The sequence below is a fragment of the Telopea speciosissima genome, chromosome 3 (genome assembly GCF_018873765.1).
Source record: "Telopea speciosissima isolate NSW1024214 ecotype Mountain lineage chromosome 3, Tspe_v1, whole genome shotgun sequence".
NCBI classification, from domain to species: Eukaryota; Viridiplantae; Streptophyta; class Magnoliopsida; order Proteales; family Proteaceae; genus Telopea; species Telopea speciosissima.
The window spans coordinates 2,516,547-2,526,419 of record NC_057918.1 but is presented as its reverse complement, the minus strand read 5'-3'; the positions used below and the strand labels follow the sequence as shown (position 1 = coordinate 2,526,419).

The window sequence follows — 9,873 nt, the reverse complement described above, 5'->3', positions numbered from 1 at the left end:
TAAATTTAGCTGTGTTTACAGCCTGTTATTTAGAGAAGTGGTTGTGAATCAACCCCTAGTCCGGATGACCCAGTCAATGATATGTGAGACCGGATCAGTTTTCATTCCTTGGTTTTGGATACTATATATATACCTTGAGTTTATCATGTTATATATCGGTTTTATGTTTTATGCTTTCTTATGTTTGGTGTTGGGTGTGTATGAATGAATAACCTTGCTTTCTATCCAAATTAAAAAAAAAAAAAAAAAAAACTTTTTTTTAAAGTAAAAAGGTTTTAGTAATTATCCAAAACTGACGGGTGTTTTAGGTGTTTTTATAATTATGTGATAACCACCCACACCGACACCTCTAAGGAGCCATTCCTAATAAGTGATACCACACACACGGATCCAGATCCTCTATGGCGCGTTGCCCATAGCTACCTGAGCGGTGCAGAGTGAGCTGCGTGCTCAAGCAAAGACCGCCTTACCCCTACCCAAACGCCTTGCCTGAGCGAGGGTAAGGTGGTCATTGCATGCACAGTCCAATCTACGCCGCACACACCAATGCATCGTCTACAGCCCAGCTGCCCGTAGCAGCCCGTGTGGAGCAGACTGGGCCGTGTGCACAATGACCACCTTACCCCTGCTCAGGCAAGGCATTTGGGCAGGGATACGCTTAGACCGCTACGAGCAGCGCGCGGTAGAGGATCAGGATCCCAAACACACACCTACCTATACAAGTATACAACAACGTCTAGGAGTCCATAATCCATAGACCATACTCGTCTTCCTCTCCTCTGAGTGCGTGAAGTTTTGAGTGAGAGTGATTACTAACGTTTTAGAGGACTTTGTGGTGTAGGTGGTGCACAGCCATATGATGGATCTGATTCAGCAGTTCATGAACTTAGTGGTTCCTCCGACCACTCTTATCACTCTCTTCCTCGTCCTACCACCATTCCTAATTTTCAAGCTTTCACTCTTTATCATAAGATCCATCTTCCCCGAGAACATCGCCGGTAAGGTCGCCCTCATCACCGGCGCTTCTTCCGGCATCGGTGAGGTTGGTTAATTTGTCTTCTCTATAAGTCAGTGTCGTGTCTAGATCGATAATGAACAGACGTTCGGCTTGTCCATTATATATGAAAGCTTGTCCATTACACACACACACGTACTGATTTGTGATCCATTTCACTGTACTACAGCAACTTGCGTATCAGTAAGCGAAGAGAGGAGCTTGCCTAGTCCTGGCTGCGAGAAGGGAGAAGAGTCTCCAGCAAGTTGCCGAGAGGGCTCGTGAATTGGGCTCTCCCGGTGTACTCACGATCAGATCAGACGTTTCCAAGCTCGACGATTGTAAGCGGTCCATCGATCAAGCGTAAGTAAATATACCCGAAACATATAAAATGCAGTGAATCCCGCTGTGGAACAAGCGATTATTGCAAAAATTGGTGAATACAACCAATTATCATTAAGAATTTCTTATTTGGACCAAAAACAAGCAAGAGGCAGAATACCACAAAGAGAAAATATATCTAATAAAAAAATAGATTTTGTAACTGGCACATATTTTGTTAAACCGTCCATAAAAATCATGTTCTAACTTTTCTCAGGAGAATATCCAACAACAGTTTCTATTGAATGAATAATGGATCCGGACCCTAAAAACAATAATGATTGATCACTTTGGCCGATGTAAGAGGGACCGACAAAAACCAACTTCTCACCCGACCTCTCTGTTTCGTTTGGATGAGCTTATACATACTAATAATGGTAGAAGAAGGGTCTATTACATTCCATGGTGTTCGATCTATTTTGCAGTGGATCACCTAGTCAATAACGCCGGGGTGATTTCGTTCTGCATGTTTGAAGATTTCACGGACATTACAAACGTCTCACCGGTGATGGTAATCTTGAGTCCGCTGATAACCTTATGAAAAATAATTTCTGGTGTTTTTCCGTTCTGATAACAAAGTGTTTTTTGTGACTGTTTTTGAAAACATAAATCAAAATTTATGCTCTCTGAAAGACTTTTGACAGAACATGTTGGCCGTTTCTTGGTTGAAAATTGAAAACGTGTGCCCTTTAAAAACTCATATATTCGTTCACTATATTTTTTTGTAAAATTTAAAAAATGTGCCAAACATATCCTTTTGTTATTTATTATTTTTTTTTAAAAAAAAAATTAAGGGTTTTGCCTGTTTCCAAGAACAGGTTTACTAAACGGGTTAAAAATGGTTTCTCAACACAGAAAATGAAAAAACTGTTTTACTGTTTCTCAACACATAACCAGAACAAAAACACCCGTAAAATTATCAAGCGGGCACCTCGTCTCCCTCCTCTGCTCCTCTGCTCCTCTGCCTCTATAATTTCTTTTCTAAGAGTTAATACTCCTCTCTAATGGAATTGTAAGTGAAGGCAGCCTTAATTTTTCTTCCACTACGTGCGCAGGATATAAACTTTTTGGGGGTCGGTCTACACAACCCATTTAGCAGTTCCTCACCTCAAAAGGAACAGGGGAAAGATCATTGTGAATTCTTCCTCCGCTGGATGGTTGTCCACACCCAAATATAGCATTTACAATGTAAATTTTCACATTTTACACGCAATCAACCATCCTCTTTCTCATTAACTTCTCTTATAGTATTATTGGATGCTATGGTTTATTATTTATTTTCTGTTGGCGTTGGTGGTGAATTTTCTGGGTTTTTTTTTTTTTTTTTTTTTGGGTGGGGGTGGGGGGGAATGTACAGGCAAGCAATGCAACATTGAGGGTTTAACTTGGTGAAGACGTCGGGATCACGATAGTAACACCAGGGTTCATTGAGTCGGAGATGATCAAGGGGAAACTCCTAACGAAGGAAGGAGAGATGGAAGTGGACCAGGAGATGAGAGATGTACAAATAGGGATAGTACCAGTGGGTTCCGAGGAGGGATGTGCAAAGTCCATCCTCAACAGCGCCAGCAGGGGGTATAGGTACCTCACGGACCCGTCATGGTTCAGATGCTCTGAGCAAGAAAATCCTCCACTTTACCGGCGCCAAGAAATTCCTCTACCCTTCTTCCATCCAGTCCCCTGACATCAAGTCTGACTGAACTCTAGAGTTACTGATGAATGATGAATGATGATGACCCAAATTACATAATTTGAGGGTTGTGTTCGTTCGACCTCTTCCCTTTCACCCTTCTTTTTTTTTTTTTTTTTTTTTTTTTTTTTTTCTTTCTGGGGTTGGTTTAGTTTCTACCTTCATGGCTTCAACCAACCTACTATATATATATATAAGCAGGAAGCAGCATTCCCTTTAGGGAACTAAATGTTTGTTGTGTCTTCTTTTCGTCCTTCTTAATGAAATAAGCAAGCAATATTTTCTCAAATTTGTTTTTCGTTTCTGTTGTTTTTTCGTTTTAATTAAGGCAAATATTCATTGAAGCTATTAAAGAAATGAACCAAGAATCCCAGATTGTGGTCATGTCCATCTGAATATGTGATAGTCCGGTTCCTCTTGTTCATGAGTTAGAGCGCTAGCTTAGCAAGAGACAAGCCATGGATCATGGCTTGCTTCGGCTTTGGCGTCAAAGGACGGACGATCTTGTTGTGTCTTGGCAGTAGAGTCCTACCTGGCAACTCGGCAGTGGAGGATCAGGGTCCACTTACAAACGAGGCCAACCCCAATATAGTTCAAGGCCAAAAATTGATTAAAAGTAGAGGCATCCATCCACTAATGCCTCTACAACAAATAGGGCAGGACACCCTCTTGGCTTCTTGGGCTTGGGTTAATCGAAATCCTCTACTTTCGCCTGCCCAGTATTGTCGTGCAACCTACAGATACATTAGAATGGTGAAAAGATCACCTTACCCCTGCCCGAGCACCTTGCCCAAGCGAGGTAAGGCAGCCGACCAGTCTAACCTTTGGGGTGGACTAGAATTTGGGATTTTTATCCCCTCAAGTTCCTCAAGTCCCCCTCCCCGTGTAATTTTTTAATCCAACGGCCACTTTCAAACAACGATTGCTTTTCCTAAAATTACTTTTCATTAAGCTCTCACTCCTTTTTCCCGCTATTCTAAAATTACTTTTCATTAAGCTATCACTCCTCTTTCCCGCTATTCTCTATTTCCTCTCTCCACTCCTCCCGAAATCGTTCTTCTCCGGCGAAGTGGTTGATGGTCTGCAACCTCCGGCGAAGAGGTTCTCTGTGCCGCTACCACTCCTCCCAGTCTCAGAAGCGAAGGTGGCCGGTTCTCTCGCCCTTGAACCTGGTTTCTCTCACACCTTTGCAACCTGCGCTTTTGGAGCTCTTCGCTGACCTATCTCTCACTTCTCTCGGCGAACTCTTACCCTCACTCCTCTCGCTTTGCCGGAATACCAAAAAACCAGCGGAGATTTTTGCAAAAACACGCTGTCGGAGCTCTTCCTTTTCTTCTCACACCTTGTTTTTATTTTGTAACCCAGGTATTGTTTGAATCCCCTCGCAATTGATACTTCTGTGCTGTGATTTACTCTTTGATTTATGTTAACTTATCCTTCATCAATCTACTGTTATTCCTATCATTCTGTCCTTGTTGATTCATCTCTGAGAGGGCCTGATAATACCTTGTGGGTGCTCTTTTTTAGAGCTTATTTCAGTCTTATTTGATATCCTACTAAATCAGATCTGACTATTAGATCTAGTTCATATTTTAGGGTCTTCAAGGCCTTACCTAAAGAGGCCTTCAACCTGATTATTTGGCTGATCAGATCTTCTGATCTGATCCTATATGAAATATCCTGATTCTGCATATTTTCTGAAGTTCTTGATTTTGTTCTTCTCGGAAAATTAAAAAAAAACACACACACATACCATCGATATTACAGGTTTTTAGGAATCAAATTAATCGTTGTTCAGAAAAAGGAGGCAAAAAAAAACCCAATAACAAAAACAGAAAAACAAAACACCTTAGAGTGAGAAAGAGATCGTCAAACCCTAGATTTCTTTTGCTTCGGTTTGGATACGCGAGAAACAACTTGACGGAGAGAAGATGCGGGAGGGTGGGAGCAAGGATTTCTTCTACACTGGCTCTGGTTGCCATCTCCGATGGTATTCCAACAGCGCAGGTTGCAGAGGTGTGAGAGAAACCTGGTTCGCGGGCGAGGAACGATTTCGGGAGGAGGGAGAGAATAGCGGGAAAGAGGAGTGAGAGCTTAATGAAAAGTAATTTTGGGAAAAGCAATCGTTGTTTGAAAGTGACCGTTGAATTAAGTTGGTCCACTTTCTGTGCTGGGGTCAAATTCTGGTGTCCCACCCATACATTACAACATCTGCATTACCCTAAATTGTCTATATTCAATCCAGCATCAGTTGGGCCTGTGCTTTCCCTTCGTCTTTCATGGGATTCTCTGTTATGTTGTTTTGGCCTGGCACGTAGGTTTATGTCTACCTCTCAAGGACCCGGATCCTCTGTGGTGCGGCATAGCGTGCAGTGCACATCCAATGGCTGAGAACACCTGGAAACGCACCTCAAGGTGCTCTCAGCCGCCGGGTGTGAGCTGCACCCACAAAGGAGCCCCATCCCTCATCGGAGGGCAGCATCTTCTTTGGGCATTTGCACGATTTTGATGCTGCCTTCCACAAAGCGTCACCTACTTAAAACTCCCTCCTCATGAAGAAGAGCTTCTCTCGATGATTCTCTCATAATAACTCTTTCTGTATTGAGTAGTAACCTGTTTTTTCTTTTGAAGGGCTGGTTGGCCCTCTTGTTGCATACTGTACAAGTTGAGCAAGAGTGATCAGGTGGAAACATCTTTAATTAGTGGGGTTAGGAAATAGAACTGAAAAGGTAGGACTACTATCGATCATCTGTGGTTCTAAGCAGTTTCATAGTCATAAAGGAACCTTACTTGCCTATTCCATTTGGTAAGCAATAAATAAGTTTGTTACAAGTACTGTGGATGACAACCACTATCACATTTTGCAGTTGTTTTATACTTGGTGTAGGGAATTGACTAGTTAGACACTCACTCCGGGTTTCTAAAACAAAAACAACAACAAACTCAGCCTTACCTCAACAATCGAGGTGTCTAAAGTCCAACCCAAAACTTCAAGAGTATAGATGGTGATGACCCAAAGGTATATTAAAACACGTCCAGCAAAGTCCCAAATGAATGATGTAAGACTATATATATATCCTTATATATAACTCCCAACATCTCAACAAATTGAATCAATAATTTATTTTTTGTTTTTTCTAAACAAAACCAAGACAGAACCAAATAACTTCAGTTTGACACCCCTACCTAGATGCACACAACTTATCTATCTCAATTTCCCAATGAAAAATCGCACGTCACAGAACTTTGAGAGATGCATCGGCCATTCAAATATTTTTCTCTATAAGATAAAAAGATGGCAAGAGTTTCCCTTCACCATGGCCATCAGTACTGTCGAATTGCTTTAGGGAGGAGTAGTTTGACTTCGTAATTAAAGGATGGTAGTGTTTTAACGACACACGACTCCAATTATGAGATCACATCACCGGTTCCTCCTTAATGGGTGAAGGAAAACTTTAGTCCTAAAAATATTACTCTTTTGATTTACAGATAAAACTAATGAGTTGGGTGAACGTACAAGAACGACTCACAGTGGTTCAAATAGAATCCACTCCATGTGGGTCCCACAGAGTGGATTTCATCTGAATGGATCGCACATACTTGAGCTGGGCTCGAAACGAATAGCTGGTTGCAAACTAACTCGGCAATTCAAACGTGCGTTTAGTTGGTGGTGGGGTTGTATGCCTGTCGAAATGTTGTCCCCTTTCTCCTATTAAAGGGTGCGGCTAATAGCCCACCTCTCCCTCTAGATCCATATCCCCACCTTAATATGAAGTAGAGGTACAATTTAGGCCCAATGAGCCTGATTCCGCTTGAAACCTTTCCTGAGCCCAATAGGTCTAGGTTAGACTTTGCATTCTGCGGACTGAATCAGGGTTGTTTTTCAACCACGCCCTATAGGTATATATGTATTATATGGGAAAAATAATGCTACCTCGTGGCGTGGCTCTTGCGTCCAGAGTCCAGATATAGGATTGTGTGAAAGCAGTGCCCTACTCCCCCATGAAATCAATGTTCACATCTATGTTGATGCCCTTACCTGTGTTCTCTTTGACCCCTGCGCTGTTGTAGGTGCTACATGACTAAACAACGATCCCATGCCCGTATTATATATACCAACATACAAAAGTCAAGGGGCATGGGTTAAATATCAAAAGGGCAAAAGTTTGTTGCCAGGCTGCATGGCCTTTGCACCAGCATGGGGGTCAATGAGAACGTGCACAAGGGTATCACCATGGGTGAGATTTTTATTTCACAGGGGTAGAGCGATCATTTCGTGTGCTCTTGTGACTGGGTACAAGTTGCACGCAGCTTGACAGGGATCTTTTTGCATATCATAATTTATATTTGGGATTTTCTTATTGACACCTCATTCCTCAAGGTGTCAAATAAGTTGTAACTTTACTATTTTCCCCTTTTAACATAACATAAATTTTTTTTTCCAACAAAGACAAATATTGTAAATTTACATATATATATATATATTCGACAAATATGCAAAACAATAACAGATTTTAAGTTCTAAATACATTTTTAAATGAATCATTCAACTTTACTAAAATCGGATCTTTATCACCTCCAGTTGGTTGCCCGGCCCAGTTCTCCAGTTCCTCTAACAAAGGGGGGCTGAAATGACCTCTCTACCCATGCCCAAACACTTTGCTCAGGTGGGATCCACCATCCCCCTATTAGAGGAACTGGGGAACTGGACCGATCAACAAACTGGAGGTGATAATTTTCCTACTAAAATCTGCCGATCCGATATCGGTTCCTCAAACCATGCTCCTATATTGCAGGAATACAGTGAAAAAAAGCCCTTGCTTTGTGTATTAGACGGTTTTTCTTTTCCCAATCCTCCACTCAGGTTCAAAATTTCAACTTTCAAATATGGCCAACTTTTCTAGAGATTTGAAAAGTCCCTTTTTCAGCACCATTCACGGAGTGACGCAAGTCATAACTTGGGAGAGCAGTGAGTGTCACTTTCTTTTTTATAATTTTCAGGTCTTGCCGCAGGAGACAAAGAGCAGTACAGTTCAAAGTTGAGTTTTATGGTCAGCCCTAGCTTCTAGCCAAAATGAAAAAGAGAGTGTGAAACCCTTTATTATTGATCTTGTAGTCTTCCAGCCATGATAAAATCACTCTCTATATTATTGATCTGGGTTACTGTCAGCTACTTAATTTCCTTATAAATGGGCTTGCAAGACATTCTACATATATTAATTAATGGTTTTTTTGGTATAATACATATGTTAATGACTTAATGTTAGGGTTGCTTCCTCCTCTCAACAAAATCTTCTTCTTAGGGTTATGGTGAGCACTGAGCACATAGAGTGAAGTTACCTCTCCATTCTGGTCAGTTTTGGGTGATCCGACCGGTGCAGATTGAAATTTGACACCCCTTTGCTGCTCCTTTCTTAATTCAAAAACAGGGCAGAGCTAAGCTTTTGGTGAGAGATAAGTCCTTGCGGGAGCAAATGATTAAGAAAAAGGAAAAAATAAAGATTGATCCTAGTTTTATCTAATCTTTCATCAAGGATCGTATAGGTTTCTTACATAAACATATATAAAAGAGTGAGATTGATTTTCCTCCATTCCAGCTTTGAATTCATGTGACATCCGAAGATAATATGTACAAAAATGACTGAACTTTCAAAAGGGGGAGAAAGGGAGAGAGAGAGAGAGGGACCCTCCATGTCTCCAAGGTGGGAACACAGATGACAAGAGATGCAAGCACCAACGCACACATAACCACACCAAACCCCACTATTATTATCTATCTATTCTATATATCATCCCCTCTAATAAATATCTCACACACAAAGTAGAGCTCAAAACTGAAAGAAAGAAAGCCATGTTTACAACAACCCTGATGATCATTTCTTTCACACTTCAAAGAAAGAGATTTGCAAGATTTCTTGCTTTCGAGTTGCTTGAGAAAATTAACCACAGAAAGGAAAAAAAAAAAAGAGTGAGTTCTTAATTTTAATACTTAATTAAGCTCCACATTAAAGTTTTGGTTGTTATTATTCTTTCTGAGGTAAAGTAAAGAGGGTACAATAATCACACCAACTGGCAATTCTTCTGAGTTGGTGCAACTTTGAATTCCTTTGCCGATGAAAACAATACCCTCTTTACTTGAAAGTAGAAGGAACAAGAAAGGCGGCAAAGTGGAAAAACAGAGTATCTAGAATATATACTTTGACCATTCTAATTCTTTTTTTTTTTTTTGTACCTTTTTCTTCTAGAAAATACTCTGACCAATTTTTTTTAGGTAGTTGTTACAAAATGGGATAATGGTAATTCTTTTTTATTTAGAATGATGATGTGGAAATCAAGTGGAATCCACCAACCACCTTACAACAAGATGGATGCGCATTAGTGGGACCCTTTGGATTAGCCACATGAGCAATTCTCTTGTCCACATCAGTTTTATGTCTATCAAACTTGTTTATATATGGGTGATGAGGACAAAGTTTTCCTTCACCCATCATCTTAGGGTTGACAAACTCCTCCTAGAGTTTTTGTATGTCCCAAAATATCCTCCCGATACCTATTTCCGCCCTCACCGTCCACGGTGAATTGAATCTTATTCACAATGGGTGGAGGGAAATTTGGTTCTTATATGAGTGATAAGGACAAAGTTTTCAATATTATGAATTTTTGCCACTAAACACAATTCTCTTGTAATTAATTAATATGAAGGATATAAAGTTTTATCTAAATTATTAACCTCCTGGAATTTGAAAGCCTCATGAGCTTGACAATCCATCATAAATTGGAAAAAATAATTTTTTAATTTCCAAGAGGA

At 40.6% G+C, this 9,873-nt stretch overlaps 1 pseudogene; it reads left to right on the top strand.

Annotated features, from left to right (window-relative positions):
* The first annotated feature begins 806 nt into the window (after positions 1–806).
* On the top strand, positions 807–3,083 carry LOC122656319 (annotated as a pseudogene).
* Positions 3,084–9,873: the final 6,790 nt, after the last annotated feature.